The sequence below is a fragment of the Lepisma saccharinum genome, chromosome 12 (genome assembly GCF_977018435.1).
Source record: "Lepisma saccharinum chromosome 12, izLepSacc3.1, whole genome shotgun sequence".
Lineage (NCBI taxonomy): Eukaryota > Metazoa > Arthropoda > Insecta > Zygentoma > Lepismatidae > Lepisma > Lepisma saccharinum.
This window is the reverse complement of record NC_139240.1, coordinates 18,369,014-18,388,906: the sequence shown is the minus strand read 5'-3', so window position 1 is coordinate 18,388,906 and position 19,893 is coordinate 18,369,014. Positions and strand designations below refer to the sequence as shown.

The 19,893-nt window shown below is 40.3% G+C and overlaps 1 protein-coding gene and 1 non-coding gene across 3 annotated transcripts in view; one reads left to right on the top strand and one right to left on the bottom strand.

The window, feature by feature from the left end:
* LOC145996586 (cytochrome b5-related protein-like) overlaps nt 1–14,527 on the bottom strand; it is an 83,756-nt gene extending 69,229 nt beyond the window's left edge. The window contains exon 1 of one of the 2 annotated variants that reach the window (XM_083133123.1): nt 14,478–14,527. The gene's annotated coding sequence lies outside the window, so the exon portion shown is untranslated. Of the gene's footprint in view, nt 1–912; nt 1,015–14,477 lie in introns of those variants that run through there. The other variant, XM_083133121.1, reaches the window with a different exon arrangement.
* A 4,759-nt stretch (nt 14,528–19,286) lies between these two features.
* On the top strand, nt 19,287–19,358 carry TRNAG-UCC (transfer RNA glycine (anticodon UCC)). Its single transcript has one exon. It is a non-coding gene; the product is annotated as a tRNA-Gly (tRNA).
* Nucleotides 19,359–19,893: the final 535 nt, after the last annotated feature.

The window sequence follows — 19,893 nt, the reverse complement described above, 5'->3', positions numbered from 1 at the left end:
CACTATGCAGCGTTGCAAACTTTAGAAAGGGATAATACCGAACGCACATGGCAAACGAACCCTATTTTTGTTTCCAGGTCCGTACGATTGGTTTAAGAATTTCTTATGCAAATATTAGGAATAAAACTGCAAGAGCAAATTTTGACAAGCTGTGCATTTAGCGTACGGACTAAGGTCTGGACCGTTCGTCCGTACATGCCATGAAATTTCCGTACATGTACGGTCAGGACCGTACGGTTGGCAACTCTGCGCTTTCACCACTCGATTTTCCTCCTCCTCCTCTGAAGATATGCGCGGCCCTGCTCTACAGTTAGATGGGACAGGGTATAATATGTCTGGTCATCTTACATGTTAAGCTTCTCCCCTACAAAAGCATTCAGGGCACAGACCTTGCCGCGGGAGAAGGTCAGTTGGAGGGAGGCAGTTTAGAGTCTTTCTAGAACCTCATGTCTGGCTGGACACAAACTGTTCCTCGTGTCCTTAAAACAACGACGCAATGGAGGGTCCAGCCCTTGCAGCAAGTGACGATGTGTGAGAAGACTCTGTCCAATTCGTAGCCGAGTTTTGTCGACCTGATGTCAAAAAGTACCCTTAACGTGTAAATTTTAATATACATGAAAATTTGGAGGGAGGGGGGGCAAGTGCCCCTACCAAGTTGCGCTGGTCTAGTCGGTAGGGTCTGGCTGCCACGCGGGAGACCCTTGTTCGATTCCCGGGGTGAGTGTTCTAAGGTCGGAATTTTTCTGGCATTGTCCTCGCATAAATCGTCTCTGGGGCTCACCCAGCCTCAAATCAACCGTGCCCACACATCCCCTAAATTTACCCTCACACTCCTCTAAATATGAACTTACATCTTCCAGATGGAAACTTCCGTACAAATCTAACACCCTTAATGCAATGGAATAGACATACCCTGCAGCAGTACTCCTAGTTCTTCTGCAAAGAAAACGAATGCCAAAGAGGATCACAGTTTTGCACGCGGCAACCTTCTACGCCGTTTCACTTTCAGTGCAACTGTGGTGAATCGAAAAGATAGAGATAATATATTTATTAGCAGATGTCACGAGGTTAGTGGAAAGCCGAAGGTCATCAAAGATTAGTGAGAAATCCTCTCGCGTTATTTGCGGTTGGATCTCGATTGGGTCACGTGGTAAAGGAATGACCGTCATGTGTGACTGGTAAGTGAGGAAACATATGTTATGCCGATACCTGGTATTTACACTTTGCGGTGTAGCTATGTCAACACACGTCAGTGGCGTGTTCTCCTTGTTACCGTCATTAACCAACCTTTTCCATACATTTTTATACATTAAGTTTAAATATACGTATATGTAATTGCTCATTATTACGTATTATGCAAACTATTAAAACAAGCTTCAAAAACTAGAATTTCAGTAAATTATTTAAAGAACTTAAAGAGTGGTATATGCACCCCACTGATTGTTCTCCATCTCACCCTTCTAACGAAAGGGTTTCCTCCCCGATTGTACGTGGGGAGGGCGAGGGAGCCGAAGGGAGTGGCTATTCAAAAACACGCAGCATCCGATATCAGTTCCACCGCTGGAAACAATGTTGGGAAGGGAAATCTGCTTGTTCCCTCCTGCTTTCTGTGCCGTGCTTGGTAGAGACAGTGGGTCCAGTTTTAGGTAAATGAAGATTTCATGAAAAATATAGAAATTGGTGGAAAATTTGAAGTTTTCGGACTTCTGTTTCTTTCCTTTATTTGCATGGCTGCATTGGCGTTTTATTTCTATTATATTTGAGTTGGTGTTGGTGTGTTAAGCTTTATGCACAGTAAGGCTAATCGGGACTGGACCTACAGTTTAAAATCGGATCCGAACCACTATGTCAAGGCGACGCTACCACTACGCTATTGGGGAGGCTTATTTATATTATATCTAATTAATATAGATGAGATGTATAATAAATATGTACAGAAAATAAGATTTTTTTGCTTCAAACGTGGTCAAATATTCAGGATTGTACAGAACCAGATGTAGGCATAGGGACGCACGAATTTTGACAGCCAAAATTGACCCATTGTAACTCCATCCAGACGCGTCCTTTGGTTTATATTATTTTCGTTCCAAAATATACAGTCAACTCTCGATTCTACGATATTTCACGGTTTCAGGGACAGGGGCCGTAATTGGAATTTGGACCGATTTTCACCCACCTTCGACCCAGTGGTGGATCCAGAAGTTGCAGTTGGGAGGAGCGAATTTTGTACCTGCAACCTCCTCACCTCACCGAGGATCAACTCTAACCTACACTTGTACTGTTTTTATGTAAACAATGCATAATACTGTAAACAGGAACAAAGCTGACCTCCATGTAAAGATTGACATATTGTTTTGCAAAAATTGAGGTCCAGGGCTGGAATAGGTTATTGTTGTATGCCATTATCATAATTCTTCCCCTTGCCATGTTAAACTGAACAATAAGATTAGGAATAAAGTGACTAAACAATGATCAAAAATCTATTCTCTCACGGGGTCTCGGGTTCGATCCCCTTTTCAGGCATATTGCACAGTGATTGGATCCAAATTTAAACTAGGTCCAGTTCCGATCAACCTATCAAGAAGTGGACTTTGATCGGGTGTCGGGAAAAATGCGCCCGGGAAAAGTGCGCCCTCGCAATAAAAGTGGGAAAAATGCGCCCTCCCAAGAGTAACCACAATGAAAAGTGGGCAAAATGCGCCCAGCACACATGACCTTCACCAATATGATAATATGTTGATTAAAACAACCTTTACGCAGCTTCCCCTCACACTTAACACAGGCTTGAGACTGTCAGGAAAGAGAATTTTTTTTAAAAAAAAAGTACAGTAAAAATATTCTCTTTTCTGGCGTGTTTAGAAGCTGGAGATGATGTCCGTTGTCATATTATTTTTATTTTACTTTTGTAATTTTTATTTAATATGTTGTAATTTTTATTTTATTTGATTAAAGTTTTTATTTACATTTGTATTTCCATTTCTTGTGACCTCCGTTGACGATCTTTTACTCCATTTTTTTGGATGTACGCCAGACTTCTCAGGCACTTGGTAAGGTCCTTGGGTGTGCTTCTTTTGTAAGTATGTAACATTTTGCTAATCTGTTCATCCAGTTTTATGTACGTTTGTTTCCTCTTCGTTCCTTCCAAACCGATGCTAGCCCTGTCATATTTGTATCCGCTGTATTTCGCTTCCTGCTTCAGCGTCTTCAGAAGGGTGTAGAAGTTGGGATGAAGTCGAACTTTCTCCTGCAGCTTATTGTTCCACCCTTCGACAGCATTGTTCGTGTGGTGATTTGCATATCCACAGTGCCACACATCAACTGGTAGATTTGGATTTTGCAGCCATTGTTGTACAGTGGGATCCATGAGTATTACCGTGCAAATTGTCCATGACTATTTCCATCAATTTTTCTCTTACATCCTAGGTGTTTTTATGCGATGGATTTTTATGTATGCTGCTGCAGAAGTTGTCAATAGCTTGTTTTGATTTTTTTCCTAATTCTTGAAGCTCTTATTGGTCCAAATAAAGTGCACGAACATGGTGATGGACAATTTGCACGGTAATACTCATGGATCCCACTGTACAAAGTAGTCAAGAAACGCTGTCAGTTTCTCTCCTGCTGGCTGGTCATGTGTGCTGGGCGCATTTTTCCCACTTTCTAATGTGGTTACTCTTGTGAGGGCGCATTTTTCCCACTTTTATTGCGAGAGCGCATTTTTCCCGGGCGCATTTTTCCCTGATTCTTTGATCGAACTTTAAAAAAAAAAATCTCGAGTCTGTTAAACTTGGTGAGAAAAGACAAAATATTTGAGTTCAAGAATATTAGGAATTATATATAAAACGTGGCAGTTGGGAGGCCGATCCGCGTCTGCTCCGATCCCAAATTGCTTTCAAATTGTGCTTATGCCAATGTTGAACGCCTCTCGCGGCAAAATTTCACGTTATACTAATTTTCAAAAATGGATTAGGTCACTAGCGCAAGATTAAGATCTCTAAAACCTCATACGCGGGTGTGAATGAAGAGAGAATATGTTAGGAATGATTGTAAGTGTTTGTGAGTAATATGTAGACGTACTTCAAATGATACCCTAAGGTAGCAGATATATCCGAAGATTACGTCAAAAGTTTTGAAAAGACCCGATCGTCGAAAATGAAAAACTGGCCTAATATGACAGTATAAGTTCTTGACAAATAGCTAATACAGGGTGAGTCAAAAGTCAGAAACCATACGACTAGTGTGTGACTAATTATATGTTAATGAAAACAAATACCGCCTGCAACAATCATCAGTGTCCTGAAGAACTGGGAGCGTTGTCCGAACATGTGCCTTGCTGAAGAGAGTCAAGATATTGAGCATATCAGTGTTTGGAAGTAACTAGTTACAAGTAACTCAGTTACAAGTAGCAGTTACTTTTTTGAAGAAATGTAACTGTAACTAGTTACTTTTAAAACCAAGTAGCTGTAACTGTAACAGAGTTACTTTTTTCCAATAGATGTAACGTTTCAACAGTCGCTTTTACAGTTACATTTGCAGTTATTTCATGCCACTTAAGTTGCTATATAAGGGTCGTAACTTATTGGTGATTTAGGACTTAACGTGAACCGGAACCATCGATAAACTACTAGTTTCTGCTGCGTTACAAATATCCATCCTTTGTTACATTAATTCCTGCAAACACTGGAAGAGGAAAAGAGAAAGTTGTTGAACAAAATTTGTCTCCTATCCGTGACCAGTCGGTACTACGCACTGGGTTCCAGGCATTTTAGAGTGACAGGTTTATCATATGCTTCATCTTCCGTTTGGTAGTCCTCGATTCTAAAGCAATATGCATACCTCGGAAGAGGGAGGGGTGGATTTCCCAGAAGCAGGAAGATGAGATTAGGAGGAGAATTCTTTCCTATTGATGACAGTTTGCCATTGTCAGTTGTGTGCTGTGAAGTGTCTCTTGTTTCTGTAGTTTGTTCATGTGTGGCCTCATAATTGTTCCCCTTGTGTAAGCAGCATCCGATAGTTTTCTTTCTTTTTTATTACAATTAGAAATCGATTTGTGTAATTTGTTTGCAAGAAAATTTCCAGTCGAAAGTAACTGTAAAAGTAACTGTACCTGTAATTGAGTAACTTTTTTAAAAATGAGTAACTGTAAGTCTGTTACTTTTGAAGCAAGTAACTGTAACTGTAAACTAAAAGTAACTTTCCGAGCACTGGAGCATATCATATAGACAATATAAGTTGAAGTGAATAACACTATGGTTCCTGACTTTTGACACCATTTTATTATTTTGACAGCGATTGACAAATGCAGTTACGACCAGGGTTGTTAAAGATCCAGGATCCCATAAATTCCAATGGGTTCTATCGGATTCCGTAACAGGACCGCAACCTTCTTTCTCGCACAACTTAAATTCGGTCCAACTTGCGTATTGTTTAATTTAAATACGGAACTTAGACCGGGTTTTAATTGATCGGGAAAAAAGGTTCCTGGACCGAATTGAAATACCTTAAAATGTAAGCTAAAAAGGTTCATTACGGTTCAGAACCCATTTACATTGATTTTCTCTCCTGGACCGGAATTGAATTTATTTAAAATTCCTGGACCTTTAACAACTCTGGTTACAACACCTCATTGCTTTTTTTTTGTACGTATCGGCCTAGCATCGCACCGTAACAAGCAACACATTGCGAGTACTTTGCCCAAAGCCTCGCTGGCCGAGTAAATGTAGATCTACAGTAGATAACGGCTTCAAATGGCGTACAACTGATGACGCATAGATATAAATCGTCTTTATTTAGCAGGCGTGCCAACCGACCTTTGTCCAGTGGCGTCTCGTGGCTTCAAATTTGACCGGGGCTTATTTATTAAAGAATTTAAAATATAATGACAATTCACATGATTACAAAAGAAACAGGTATTGTTGTGAAACATACCTTTCTACGAACGTTGACTCCTGTTCTTCTTCTCAGCAAATTTTGTTATTACTTTTTCGTTGAAGCCCTCTATGTTTGAAATGTATTCTAGCTCTATTGTAAGCAACAAGGCATTTGGTCTGTCTTGTCCCATTGCATTTCTTAAGCAGGTTTTAATACGCTTCAATGTGCTGAAACATCGTTCAGATTCGGCTGTTGCCACTGGAGTTATTAAAACTATGTTTGTAATTTTTACTGTTTCTGAAAAGGTACCCCTCTAAATAATTTTAAATAAAAAATGAATGCAATCTACTGATAGAGTTTATGTTTTCCAACTCTTCACTACAATAAAGAACACGAAGTTCCCTCTTTAGCTTTCCCTCTTCTATGAAGGGATAATAAATCTGGGAAGATGCCTCTGTTTAAAGATTGTTCTCTTTCATTATGTCCTCGTAGAGCAAGTTCATGTCGACCACAGAATTTTAAGCACTCGATAATTCTATTTAATATATGCCTATTTTTCCGGACAAATTCATTGTGTCTTGTAATTGACAGCCTATGTCCTTCATCAATTTGTGTTCGAACATCAACCCTGCCAAACTCACTCAAACATAGCGAATGAAAGCCACCAAAACACTACAGAACAACACGCGAGATCGAACGCGACGCAACGGAGCTAGCCCCGAATCAACACTCAAATCCATTGCACTCTCGCCTCCTCTCTCTGCTAGCATGTGGCCTTCACTGTAGCGTAGGTGGATGTAGGCCACGCCTTCCTTTGCGACGTGCCCCGGAAAACGATAATTGACATCAATGCCGGTAGGAGCGCTGTCGTATCCATTGCAGCAGACGATGAATTTACGTGGGTAAAAATCGCCTTTTAAAAGACTGTGTGATAGTTATGCGTTATGGTGATTGATAATTACGTGAATACGTCCGTTTTTCTTTAGGGGCCCGGAAGCCCCAAGGGACGAGACGCCACTGCCTTTGTCATAGATTTGAGAAAATCATAATAAAAATTCTAAAATTAGAATATGATTGGTTACATAAGGATAGAGTGGTCGCAAACTGAATTGCAACGCAGCGACCACAATAAGTGCAACAAACATATTTTCGGACGATTTCTTTCAAACTTAATTGCATCAGCAAAAGGCTGAAGAATACCACAAATCTCAACCCTATTAAGACCCTTACGAATTTGAATATATCCTAAAACCCTACGTTCAAACAAGGTAAAAAAAGCAACTCTAACCAAAACACATACGACTAAAATAATAAAAGAAACAATTCAAACTCTCCCTGGTTCGGATATAAAATTTCAAAGTTCTTTTGGGTTATCAATTACCACCCTTCCCGTAAAGACCCCCGAAGGTCAGTGGTATCAATTCAGTAAATATACTTGACAGAAGTGCAATGCAAATGCACCGGATGATGTGCGAGAGTTTATTCACAATTTTATTAATTACTTGTTTACCAATAAGGACAATAATGCTGAACGTAAACTCTCATTATAAAGTAAAGTGCTCCTCTGTGCTTTGCACCACGCCATGAAGGCGTATAGGGGGGGGTGGAGTTAGGGCCCACACTTTCTTGATCTCGGCCGAAGGTGGGGGTGATGTGATCAGCACCACACCCCTGGCCGCTTAACCCCCCAGAGTATCCTCCAGGTACCCACTTTATACGACGCTTGGTGGGCGCCGAAGCCGTTTGAACAGGTGGAACAAATCCCGCCGGTGATCGAACCCGGGTCTCTTGCATGGTAGTCAGACGCCCTAACGACTGAGCTACCGCGGCTCATAAATTCTCATCATACGGTAAGTATTATAATTAATTAAATTAATCACTTTAACAAATAACATTAACAATTGTTGTTGTTGTTGAATTGTTGTTTTAAGTCTACAGAAAGGCTAATCGGGACTAGACCTACAGTTTAGAGTGGGATCCGAACCGAACCGCTGTACATCCACCGGGTATCGAACTCAGGACTCCTTGATCGCAAGGCGAAACATTAACAATTACGATTAATTACATCGCGGACGTGTCCATATCTGCTGTTAAGTGTTAACTTTCATTAACATTATTAGTGACCCCCGTATCTTTTAACAAAAGGGAAATATTATTACCAATTCTTCAATTCAGTGTGTCTGTACGATATTCTCCCTCCAGTTTTCAGTTTGCGATCATTCGGAAATTGCCCAACAAGGAAAGCATTACGGATACTTCTACAAAAATTAAATAAATTAATGTGAATATAAGAACTACAAAATTAGAAAACAAACCTCCGGCCTCCGTGGAGGAGTGAATAAATAATAATAACAATAGATAAAGTACCATAAAAATTAAATAACTCACGTTTAAAGTGTATGAAATGTTCTCTGGAAGTTATTTGAGTTGAATTCACACCAACCTAAGACTGCAGCTTGACGTTCCAGAGCAACGTTCTTCACTAAAAGATACAAGTCCATACAGATATATGCGTCACTCCTAAAGACAAAACAAATAGCGAAGGTCACTATTTCAAACGTTTAAACACCAGAAATGAACGCTTTCCATCCGTCCTTGGTTTATTGACTTGTTATGATAAACATCATTATTATGATTCACTACTTATAGTATACTCTGTCTCGGGAATATATAGAGCAAGGCCAAGCATATTGGTATATTTGATTGATTGATTGGGTGTTTTAAGTCCACTTTATGCACAGTAAGGCTAATCGGGACTGGACCTACCAGGAGCGTATATTCTAGGATAGCTAGGCTATCTGCGAAGCCTGAGGTCTAGAGAATAAAATACAGGAGAAAAATCGATCAGAAATTGTAAATAATATTATTCATATCAGTGAGATGATGATGCTGATTCTGGAGTTGGCAACCTGATTTCCTATCAGTTGGTAACCTGATTTCCTGTGAGTTGGCAACCTGATTTCTTATGAGGTGGCACCGCGGCCCTTTCATCGATAAAGCAATGTATTAGTTCAGAAGTTAAAATTCGTTAATATTGCAAGTTTTTAAAAGCTTTTTTTTAAATCTTGAAGGGAAACACTCCCATTCTTGGTGTTCGTGGTTAAATTTTTCTTATGAGTTGGAAACCTGATTTCTTATGAGTTGGCAACCTGATTTCTTATGAGTTGGCAACCTGATTTCTTACGAGATGGCAACCTGATTTCCTACGAGTTGTTAACCTGATTTCCTATGAGTTGGCAACCTGATTTCTTATGAGTTGGCAACCTGAATTCTTAGGAGTTGGTAAATTTATTTCTATTCATAGCCTTGGACCACGTGACATTGTGAGATAGCCCAGATCTTGGTCTCAGTATACGCCACTGGGACCTACAGTTTAAAGTGGGATCCGAATGTGCCTCCACCGTGTATCGAACCCGGAACCCCTTGATTACAAGGCGGCATAATCATGGGCGTCGCCAGAAATTTTCCTAAGGGGGGTCGAATCGAAGATGTTGAGGACACCCCTCCCCTCAAAAATATTGTGATACAGACCAGTGGCATATGCAGAAGTTTGTCAAGGAGGGGTTCATTTTTAAAATTATTGCATTATCGGTATTTTAAATTATGTTATTCTTATTATTATTACTAGCAGCATTAGTAGCAGTAGCAGTTTATTATATTTTAGCATCCTATAAGTTTATTGTATGAATAATATAGTACTTGTTACAACCAAGATTACATAATAGTTACTTCTAACATCAGTAGCAGTAGCAGCAGCAGTAGTATAAGAAGCTTCGGAACATGTGAAAGTTACAAATTAACAGAGTTTCAGTGTTGCAAATTATGAAAGTTTCGTACCAAATTCGATATCTCAAGAGTCAAGACCATTTTTTAAACAATGAAGCAAAATGAAGTGAAATAAAATGCTTTGTTTAAAAATTGCCATAAGTTGAAAGAATGTAGATAGACGTCCATGGGCATAATGGTAGAGAAGGGAGAAATCCAGTGGGCAGAGCGAAGCAGTACACGCTACTGCAAACAGCTGGTGGCTGCAGTCTTTTTTTTGTCACTCACTTCCCTCTCACGTGTTCTCGAGTCAGTACTTGCGCAGACTTGTTTTCGTTCCCTTGCTCCAGAGCGCTTAGATTTATTCACAGTCAGTGTGTAAGGAAAACAGGTAAGGCCAACAAGAAAACCGAAAGCAAATGTTTGTCAAACTTCAATTAGAACTGGACCTACAGTTTAGGTAGCTTTCACACCGAAGCGACACGTGTCACTTGGAAGCCAAGCTTCAGAAATAAGTGGAACGTTTCGAACCGAAGCGACACGATAAGCTGTACGTGTGCCTCGGTCTGTTCTTTGCGCATGCTCGGTGAATGTTTTGCTTTACGCAGTTTTCAGACCGAAGCGACTCATGTCGCTAACGAGCTAATCAATAGTACCATTTCACACCGCAGCAGCATGACAGACCCCACAAGCCTGCGTTCGATTCGTGAAATTCTCAAGCGACACGTGTAGTGATACGCGACAGGCGACAAGCGACATGTGTCGCTTGAAGCGAACACCTCAGTAATCAATTGAACAGAAGCAACACGACAAGCTGCACGTGTCGCTTGTAGCTTGCATGTCAGTCTGACTTGCCCGTTTTCTCAATACCGTGCATCTTGTTCGCGCATGCGCGGTGAATGTTTTGCGTTAGACTAAATGGGCTAGTGTCACTGCAGCTTAGGTGTGAATTTTCCGTGTCGCTTGCTTCCTGTCGCTTGTTGCTCTGGTGTGAATTCTACGTGTTGCAGGTCGGTTCGTTCATATTATATCCGGTTTCTGCCTTAAGTTTTGCGCTGATAAGGTTCTATATGCAGAATATGCTGAAATAACCTCCGACCTCTGTAGGGAGTGGTTATCACAGGACACTAGGACACCAGGGGCTCCCGGTTCGAGTCCCGGCCTGGGCATGGGTGTTCTTTTGTGAGTGTCCCTTCATTATCTTCATCATAAAATTTATTTTCATCGTCGCGATTAGCCAAAAGTGGCAGAAAAGCGACGTAAAATAACCTAAATCAAACAAACAAGCACGTGCACATGCGCTGATTCAGCCCACTGACGTATGCCGGATTTGGGGGTGGGGGCTATAAGATATTTCGTATATTTAGAACTTTCCACTCTCAAAAATAGCAATCGGGCGTGATTTGGAAGGTGGGGTGGGGGTGGTGGTGGGAGGTTGTATTTACCACTCTGGTTTTTACCGAGTTCTTTACAGCTTGTATTTCAAAATGTTAGTTTTCTCAAAATTTCGGAGAGGGCATAGCCCCATCAGCCACCCTTTGCGCACGTCAATGATTGAGGCAGTGGCGAAATAGGGATGGAAACACTTTCCGTGAAAATCACGTGGTGCTGCAACAACCTTGAAGTTTCAGACACGGTAACATCGTCGGCAAAATGCTATAAGATAGGTGTGATAGAAGCCATCACAAGCACAAGGTGAGCGATAAGAAAATATCGGACGTGATGTGATCAGCACCACACTTCAGCCGCCTCTACTCCCCGTCCTCCCCCAGGTGCCTATTGATGAGACACGGGATCGGGTGAGCCCCATAGCTCCTTTATGCAGGGGCATGGTCAAAATACTGCCTTCTTGAAATCTCCCAACTAAACTAACGAGTCCACAGGATTAAGAAAAAAAAACTTTCCACAATATTTCGTCTCTGTTCAAAGAAACATGTCTGACAGGAAATCTGAACGCATTTTCAATTATTTTAATAGTTATGAACAGGGCTCGAAAAATCCCGGTCGCCAGGTCGCCATGGCGACTAAAAATTTCAGCTTGGCGGCTATGATCTTTTGCTGTAATATTGCCGTTTTTAAGTTTTAGTGTACAAAACTTTCAAGTTTCTAAGTTCAAATTGCAGTACAGCGTAAGTTAGCAAATTATTTTTTTTATCAACGTTGTGAACATTCTATAGAATCAGTAACAATTTCTTACTCTTTGTCCCCCAACCCCCCATTTCCAGCTTTCTCACATAATTTAGCGATGTGTTGAATACGGTGATGCTCAGCTTATACACTGATTGATTCGCTTTATTTTACTTCGCTTTTTGTGCCACTTTTGGCTAATTTACAAAGATGGTGATGAATGATGATATGATGAAATTGATGAATGGACACGTACAAACATCCAAGCCCAGTCCGTCATTCGAAACCAGGACCCCTGGCTTCGTAGCGCAATGTGCTAACCACTCCGCCACCGGGGCTGGCTCAGCTTCTTATAGTATCCACAATTACCAGTAGGTGGTTTCTTGGCGCCTGATTTTCAGAACTGGCGCCTAGCTCTGAAGAACATTTTTCGAGCACTGGTTATGAAATGTGATTTATTACGTATAAGTGAGTTTGAAATTGTAGCAAGACGCACATTTAAGAAGGCCCCGACAAGAGAAAATTGCTTTGAAAGGGCCACAAGAAAAGAAGACATTTGAAATCTAAAAATGCAACAATCCATCTGACGTAACTTGACCTAAAATTAGGTGGTGGCTCACGATGTTGTTGAGCCTCCAAATATACAGGGTGTCGCAAGACAACTTCGACAACGCTTGGGTGCCTGGTAGATATCATAAAAACAAGTAACTTTTCCTTATAAACTTTACCTCGAGAGCGCTTAGTTTCGACGCTATAAACCCGGGGTCCCTGTCACCGCAACGCGCTCTGGGGACCACTCCGTCACGAAGCCCGACTCTTAACAAGCAGTTGATCTCTTTATTAATTATTTCTGAATTAATTTATGTTTAAACTACGTTACTCATTTTATTGCAAGAGCCATCATCATCAATTTGTTCTCCTACGGGGCTTGCTCCTGTATTATGTGACGGACTCGATTATAAATTACGCTACATGCCAAGGTTAATTTCCAAATAAATTGTTACGGTCTGCGTGTTCGAAACGAGGCGGTGAGCACATTATGTTAGCATTTGCTCGTTCGTCGATTTCATCAATATCTGTCCCAAGCCTCTCTTGAGATTATTTATATTGCATGACAAGAGGAAAGGGCGTCCGCCAATGAAAGGGAACAGCGGGGAAAGACTTGGAGGCAAGTGTGCTATAGTGCAGAAGGCCTTAGAAAGATCGCTTCGCGGGCTTACAGCAGACAACAATATGGGGGTGTGTCTGCGAGAACCAATCAGGTCCGCGAATGAGCGAGCCCGGTTGCCACAGCTAACTCGCTGCACCCTTCTGGAAGGGTGAATGACCTCTGCCTCTTGCTACCTCGGCCTGTTTGTTCGGCTGAGGAGCAGACGACACGAGAGTATCGGCAATAGTGTGCGAGCGACGTCTGCTGTTAGCCCGCGAAACGCTCTTTCTAAGGCTTTCTGCGCTATAGGGTGTTATTCATATGCCTGTTTAGGGGCCCTGTTGCCGCTGCGGCTTACCGGATCAGCAAGTGTTGTCACATTGGATATCCAGAAAAAGAGCTAAATCCCGCCTAAAACGGGGATACTATTTCTCTGAAGCAACAAGAGCTAGACTGCAAAGTCGAAGCTGGATTTAACTACAACTGAGACCGTTTAGTAATAGACGAAAAGATAAGTACTTGATGCGATTCGTGATTTGGACAAACCTTGCTCCAAAAAACTAAGTTGGCAACAGTAGTACGTACATCTGGACTTCCCTTCCACCGTTGGAGGAGAGGAATTCTGTCGTCTGCTCAACGCAGAAACGTCAAACTGACCCGAATGTGTGGTTCTTCTTCCCCTTTCCACCTCTTTGCAAAGAAAAAGAGATGGTTGACAAGGCTCGACTACTATTCACTGGATTTTCGCGGTAACTCTCTCATGAGTTCTTTCTAGGAGTGATTGTGGCTAAATAAATCATTGAGCGGATTGAAAAAAAAAAGAGATAGAGAACAAAAATCCAGATCAAAGGCATGTTTTTTGGGAGGAGGCGGTAGGGTGGAGATGATAACGTCTGATGGCCGGTAACACTTTTGAAAAAGTCACGCCACGCCACTGCAGGTAATTAATAGGGTAACACAGTTTCAGTTACCCATTTTGAAAAAAATAACTTACTGTTAGCATTGCTGGAAAAATAAATTCCAAAAAACACGGTAAAGAAATTGATTTAGATTTTTAAAGAATAAGTTCCTACTAATGAAACATTTTCAAGAAAAGCGGACAGAATATTCTCGTAGGAAATAGTTCATCTCCTTTAAATCAAGCGATGCTTTTATTACTTGTTAAAATTTTAATCCTACCTGGATGCGTCGGTATTTTCACCCGCAATGACATACAGGGACTAGAAATTAAAAATCAGCTTACAGAAACAAAAGCTCCTTATTAACAACAAGCACACGGTCGTTTTCTAATTATCATTTCTATTATTGTGTTACACAAACTTCCACAATGATTATACAATGAATTTACAAATTAAACAAAGCATTTCTTATCATGTACTTAACATTCAGTATAATGACACATAAAAAAATGCTAAATAGTTCTTGCTTAGCGAGAACGACTAAAATATTTACTAACAGTGGATAACATATTTAATGGATTTTTCAGAATCTAATAACCAGGTGGTTACTTACTATACTCGTACAAACATGATATACATTAATACACCAAGCATTGTGAAATGCTTACCTTTAATCGAACGATATACACGTGAATGCAGCTCTCAGAATAAAGGGTCACGTTAGTGCTAAACTTGAACGACAGAGTACACCTCGATCGCTATATAAGTAAAGTTCACTGATAAGGATTTGGGCTAAAGTGCAGTTGATAAGCTAAAGCATTTTGGTAGAATTGGACTTGTACATGGCAATCACAGGTAAATAAATTATGATGAAGAAAAAAAAATATTTAATATTTTATAGTGCAATTTGTAAATCGTGAAAAAAGAATGCAAGTGCGTTCCATCTTTGTTGCATCTTTTTACTCTGCTTGTCCCCTATCGCGAACATGACGTAACCACACGCCCCGCGCATGAAATGCGATTTACGAGGAATTCACATGCGTAGTTGGCAAATCTGACGTCTTCCCTTACAATCGTAGGAATTTGAGACAAACATTTTACACACACGGATACGGTGGCGTGCCCAGTGTTCTCGAAAAAGGGGGTTATGTGCAGTAGCGTACGCAGGATTTCATCAAGGGGGGTTTATTTCTAAACCCATCTCCAAATTCACATTACCATTGTTTTATTATACTTTAATTAATCAATAATACTCATAATTAATTAATTAATTAATACTACTTATAATTAATTAATTAGTTTAATTACTACTAATAATACTACTAATGCAGCTGCTTTTACTACTAATACCACTACTGTTATTAAGTAGTAGAGATCTACATAAATATATTTCTGAAAACAATAGAACAAAATTACATTCTAGTCATTCGATTGTTAACAAATTCTAGGAAGCATTTTTTGTTTCTTTGTTACGAAATAATTGTCTAGTCAACGGTTATTTGTATATGATAGGTAAGACATTTTAAGTGTGAAGAAAATCCGTAAAAACAAGCAAATATATTAAATTAATTGAAATAATCTAAATGTGAAACTCATCCAAGGAGCCGCGATGGTTTAGTCTGAAAACCTCGCGGGAGATCCGGGTTCGATTCCTGGAATTAATTGGAATTTTTCCATCCTTGTCCCCTCACCCAGTCAGCCTCATATCGATGGGTACCCGAGAGCAATCTTGGGGGATACAGGCTGCCGGAGCATGATGCTGTTCATATCACCCCCAAAATGGCCGAGATAGAGAATGTGTGGGGCTCCACCATACTACATGTGGCTTCATGGCACGGTGTTATATGCACAGGGAAATTTACATTACCTTTACCTATGGAACTCACCAGGATGATGATGAGGCGCGATGTAGAATATATGTTGCTAAATTCCATTGAGTCTTATTCTTGCGTTCAAAAGTAAGTTTAAAGACATTCCAACACATTTATCATTTTCAGGTGATTCACAAAGTACTTCCTCAACATTATTTAATGATGTGAATGTAGACTCAGCATCACTTGAGAGTTCACAAGGTGATGCGAAATCAGTACCTGGAACATGTGGACCGACTTGTCAAAATTATTGCGGGGGGGGGGGGCCTCTGATCACTGAAATAAATGATTTTTTTAAAAAAAATAAAAATTACGTCTTCGCATAGGAGTTTTTAAGCAGATATTATATTCCTCATGCAAATTAAATGTAACATGAAAAACGTTTAGAAAATGTTTCAAAGCCTCTTTATATCTTTTGTGTCTGCTCATTTGTTTTTTAGATAATTAACGTTTTTATTGAAAAGTAGGCTATGTATTTACATTAAGAGGCCAACCTAACAGTTTTATCCCGGCCTCGGTAGCCGAGCGTGTTGGGTGGTCGACTCAACTAACTTTGATCCAGAGGTCTCGAGTTCGATTCCCGGCGAGGGCATGGGTGTGTTTTAATGTCCGCAACAGGCATGTGACGGGTTGAACATAACCTTAGTGTTGACGTACCCATAAAACAACGAATATTTACAATATTTAAAAGTTTTATTTAATTATTTACATAAATGCTAACACAAATCGCAGGAAAATAGATTTACTTTTTTGTTCTTGCTACAATATTTTACTTTTTAAATTTAATTTTGCAATAATAAAAAAAATTGTACAGGTCCAAATTATCAAGCATAGTTTGATGTATGTTGACTACCGCTAAGCTGCTTAGTCTCTTCTGCCCCATTGTAGATCTCAAATGTCTTTAGTCGGCAAATAGCACTGAATGACCTTTCGGCTGTGGCTGTCGTCACTCGCACAGTGTGGAGGACCATCATGAATTTGGCAACTTCAGGCAGAAGCTCCTGAAGGGTGCTGTATTCCAAAAGAAACTTCCTTATGCCACGCCACTTTCTTCTGTTCGGCGATATCACCAAGCATGGACATGTGTAAGGAGAGCCTATCGGCGTCCAAATCTTGGCGAAAGAATTCTCGCGTTTGCTGAAAGTTTGTTGTGCAACTGTTCACAGCTGAGATGCATTCTTTCTCTACGGCTGTTACTTTTTGTAGTCCCGTAGATTCATGTCCTTGTTTAACACATGATTTTGCTGTGTCACAAACGTCGGTGTATATTGATTTATAATGCTATTTTGGAGCGTAGAACTTGTGAGTTTTGGCAGCATCAGGATTTGCAAGTCTCTTAGGGACGTGACGTTGCCGTGGCAATTCTGGATCATCAACGAGGCTGGGTTTGCCCTCTGTGCATTTCTGTCGGAACTGCTCAAAACCCATTCGCTTTTCTTGAAAGATGTCAGCCAAGTATTTTAGTTCTGATTCCACTTCTGTAGCACCAATGCGTGGAGACTGAATCTTACAGTTTACCTCTTCTATTGGACCCATCACATGGCAGTAGAGGGAGAGAAAGAAAAATGTCTTGAAGTGAAGCATTGTCTCCAGGTATCCAGCACATTTTGATGCTGCGTCAGTAGAGTCTTCTTCAGAAAATTTCTCAAAAAAATTGAGAAGGTTTTCATAGTTCCTTAAGATCTGTTGCACACTGGAGGCTCTCAACGTCCACCGACGAGGGCAAAGTGGTCGCAGTCCAGTATGGCCAGCCTTCTCATTCACATCAAAAATATTCCTAAATATTTGCATTCTTTTAGGGGATTCCAAAACAGTCTTTAACAAGTCGTTGGCTAAATTCATTATGTCTCTGATTAATATATGTATAATAGTAAATAATAATTATATACTTAGTATATAGTAATAAGTCATGTGTTTTGCTGTCTTCGATCATAGCCCCCAAAGTTGATGGTTTAGTGGTCTCAGCCCCCCCCCCCCCCAAAGTTGATGGTCTAGAACATTTCAAATGTGTATTTAAAGTTAAGTTCATGTGGCACAATTCAGAGTAAACTTTACAAGAGAAGCAAAATAATACATTAGATCCTCTTAAGCAAAATTATTTGGGAAGATCTGCCCCCAAATCGTTAACAGAGTCGGCGCCTATGACCTGGAAGAACGCTTGCAATAACTTTGGCACACTGCGACGAAGCTAAGAATTTTCACAATTCTCGCCAGTCACTGCGCAACTTTTTGCAAAAAAATTGCAAAATTGAACCTTGCGGCAGCTTAGATTGTTTAGACGTATCGACGGATCCCAAACTACACTGTAAAGATTTATGAGATACGCGCCAATACCGCTCTCAAAATGTGCTATGCACGGGCACGATAATCCACACCTGTTTGTCTCGCTGTTCTTACCAACAAAACATTTCACAATTGTTAAGCTTATTGTAATTCGAATTCAGAAATTCAAACGTACCGCGTAAACAATGGGAAGGCGAACTGGGGATTGTGTATTCTTGTAGGCCTAGTATTTGTCTACATTAGCAGCTTACAACGAACCAAGAACTTTATTTAGTTAATGTTCATTGTTCACGTAAAAAAAATACATGTTCATTGAACGTTGTTGCAGCTGATGTACAAAACAACTTTTTTCTTTTAAATTATAGTTGCCCTCATATTTAATTTTCAAGAATTCGTGTTTATTTTCAAGGCATTCACTATTAAAGACGCGTGTGTTTGGAATGTTTTGCTTTCTCCATGCTGCATGGGAATAATAGTTCAAATTATTATTATAATAATAATTATTATTATTATTACTTTCGCAGATATTTGACTGTGATAAATTAGCCATTTTTTAATTTTTTACAGCATTTTCCATAATTCCATAATATTTCAAAAGCTCAAGAGGGGTTTAAACCCGGTAACCCCTTTTGCGTACGCCACTGGTTACGTGTACTTTTTTCTTTTTAGTAGTCATCCCTCGTGTTGCCATCTATTCCTGCCTTTTTCATTTTTTTTAGAAATACTGGGCCAAAGAGGTTATGACTAAGGGGGCCCGCAGAGGGAGATCAGGGTGGCACTTGCCCCCTCTGAGATTTCTGGAAAGACGTCATGTAATTCAAATTTTGAAATTGTAGCGTGGAGACATGGAAGAGGGGTGCCGTGAAATACAGCAGATTAAGTGCCTATACAAATTATCCTAGTGGTGGGGATGCTGTATGAGACTTGTCTTAACTGGGGGAAAACATCACCCCACGTTTCTCCCACTTTATGCACTGCTGCCCCCGCCCTTGAGAAAATACCCTGCGGGCGGCCTTGGTTATGATCCTCATCAACTCCCATTGGACATGCCACTGCACGCAAGTGAAAAAATTGTAACATTCGCTTCCTTTCCCATGTACGATAGGGTAAACAACAAGTCTCGCAGAATTTCTGCCATTTTGTTTGGTTTAACTAACAATGAATAGACATTTCAATAGCTTGTTTCATGGCAGTGCGAGTGTTTTACAAGACAGTGATTCCCCTTGGAGGGACTCCATCTGTTAGATTAATGGGGAGATTGGATCACATTCCAAGCGAAGCAGCTTTACGGAAATATCGAAAGTAGCAGAGTTCGATTGTGTGGCGATGGTGGTGTAATGGTCAGCATAGTTGCCTTCCAAGCAGTTGATCCGGGTTCGATTCCCGGCCATCGCACTTCTTTTTTTAATATTTTTTTTTCATGTATGACTTTTTCTATTCAGTAGAAAGTATGAAGAAATTTAGTTCACCTTATGTTTAATGAAGGAAAATCGGTCTATCGTCGGCAATGCAAGACACTTGATTAGGTGGTGCTTTTAACGGAGGAGGCCACGTGTTAAGTGGCATTTTTACATAGTCATCGCAAACTTGTCAAACCTCAGGGTCGATCTTATCGACCGTGAGAGAGAGACACAATATTTCTCTGTGGTAAATGCCAAGGTCATTGACTATTCAGTGTAAAAGCTGACTGCAGTGCCTCTACCCCGCATTGATGAGATACAAGATCCGGTGAGCCCCAGAGCCCCTTTATGAAGGGGAAAGGGCATAAAACTGCCTTCTTGAAATCTCCCGACTGAACTAATGAGCTCCCAAGAAAAAAAAATCACTCCATTTTGTCTGTTCAAAGAAACATATCCGACAGAAAATCTGAAAATATTTTCATTAGTTCATTCAATTTAATGTGATGCATTACGTATAAATAAGTTATTAT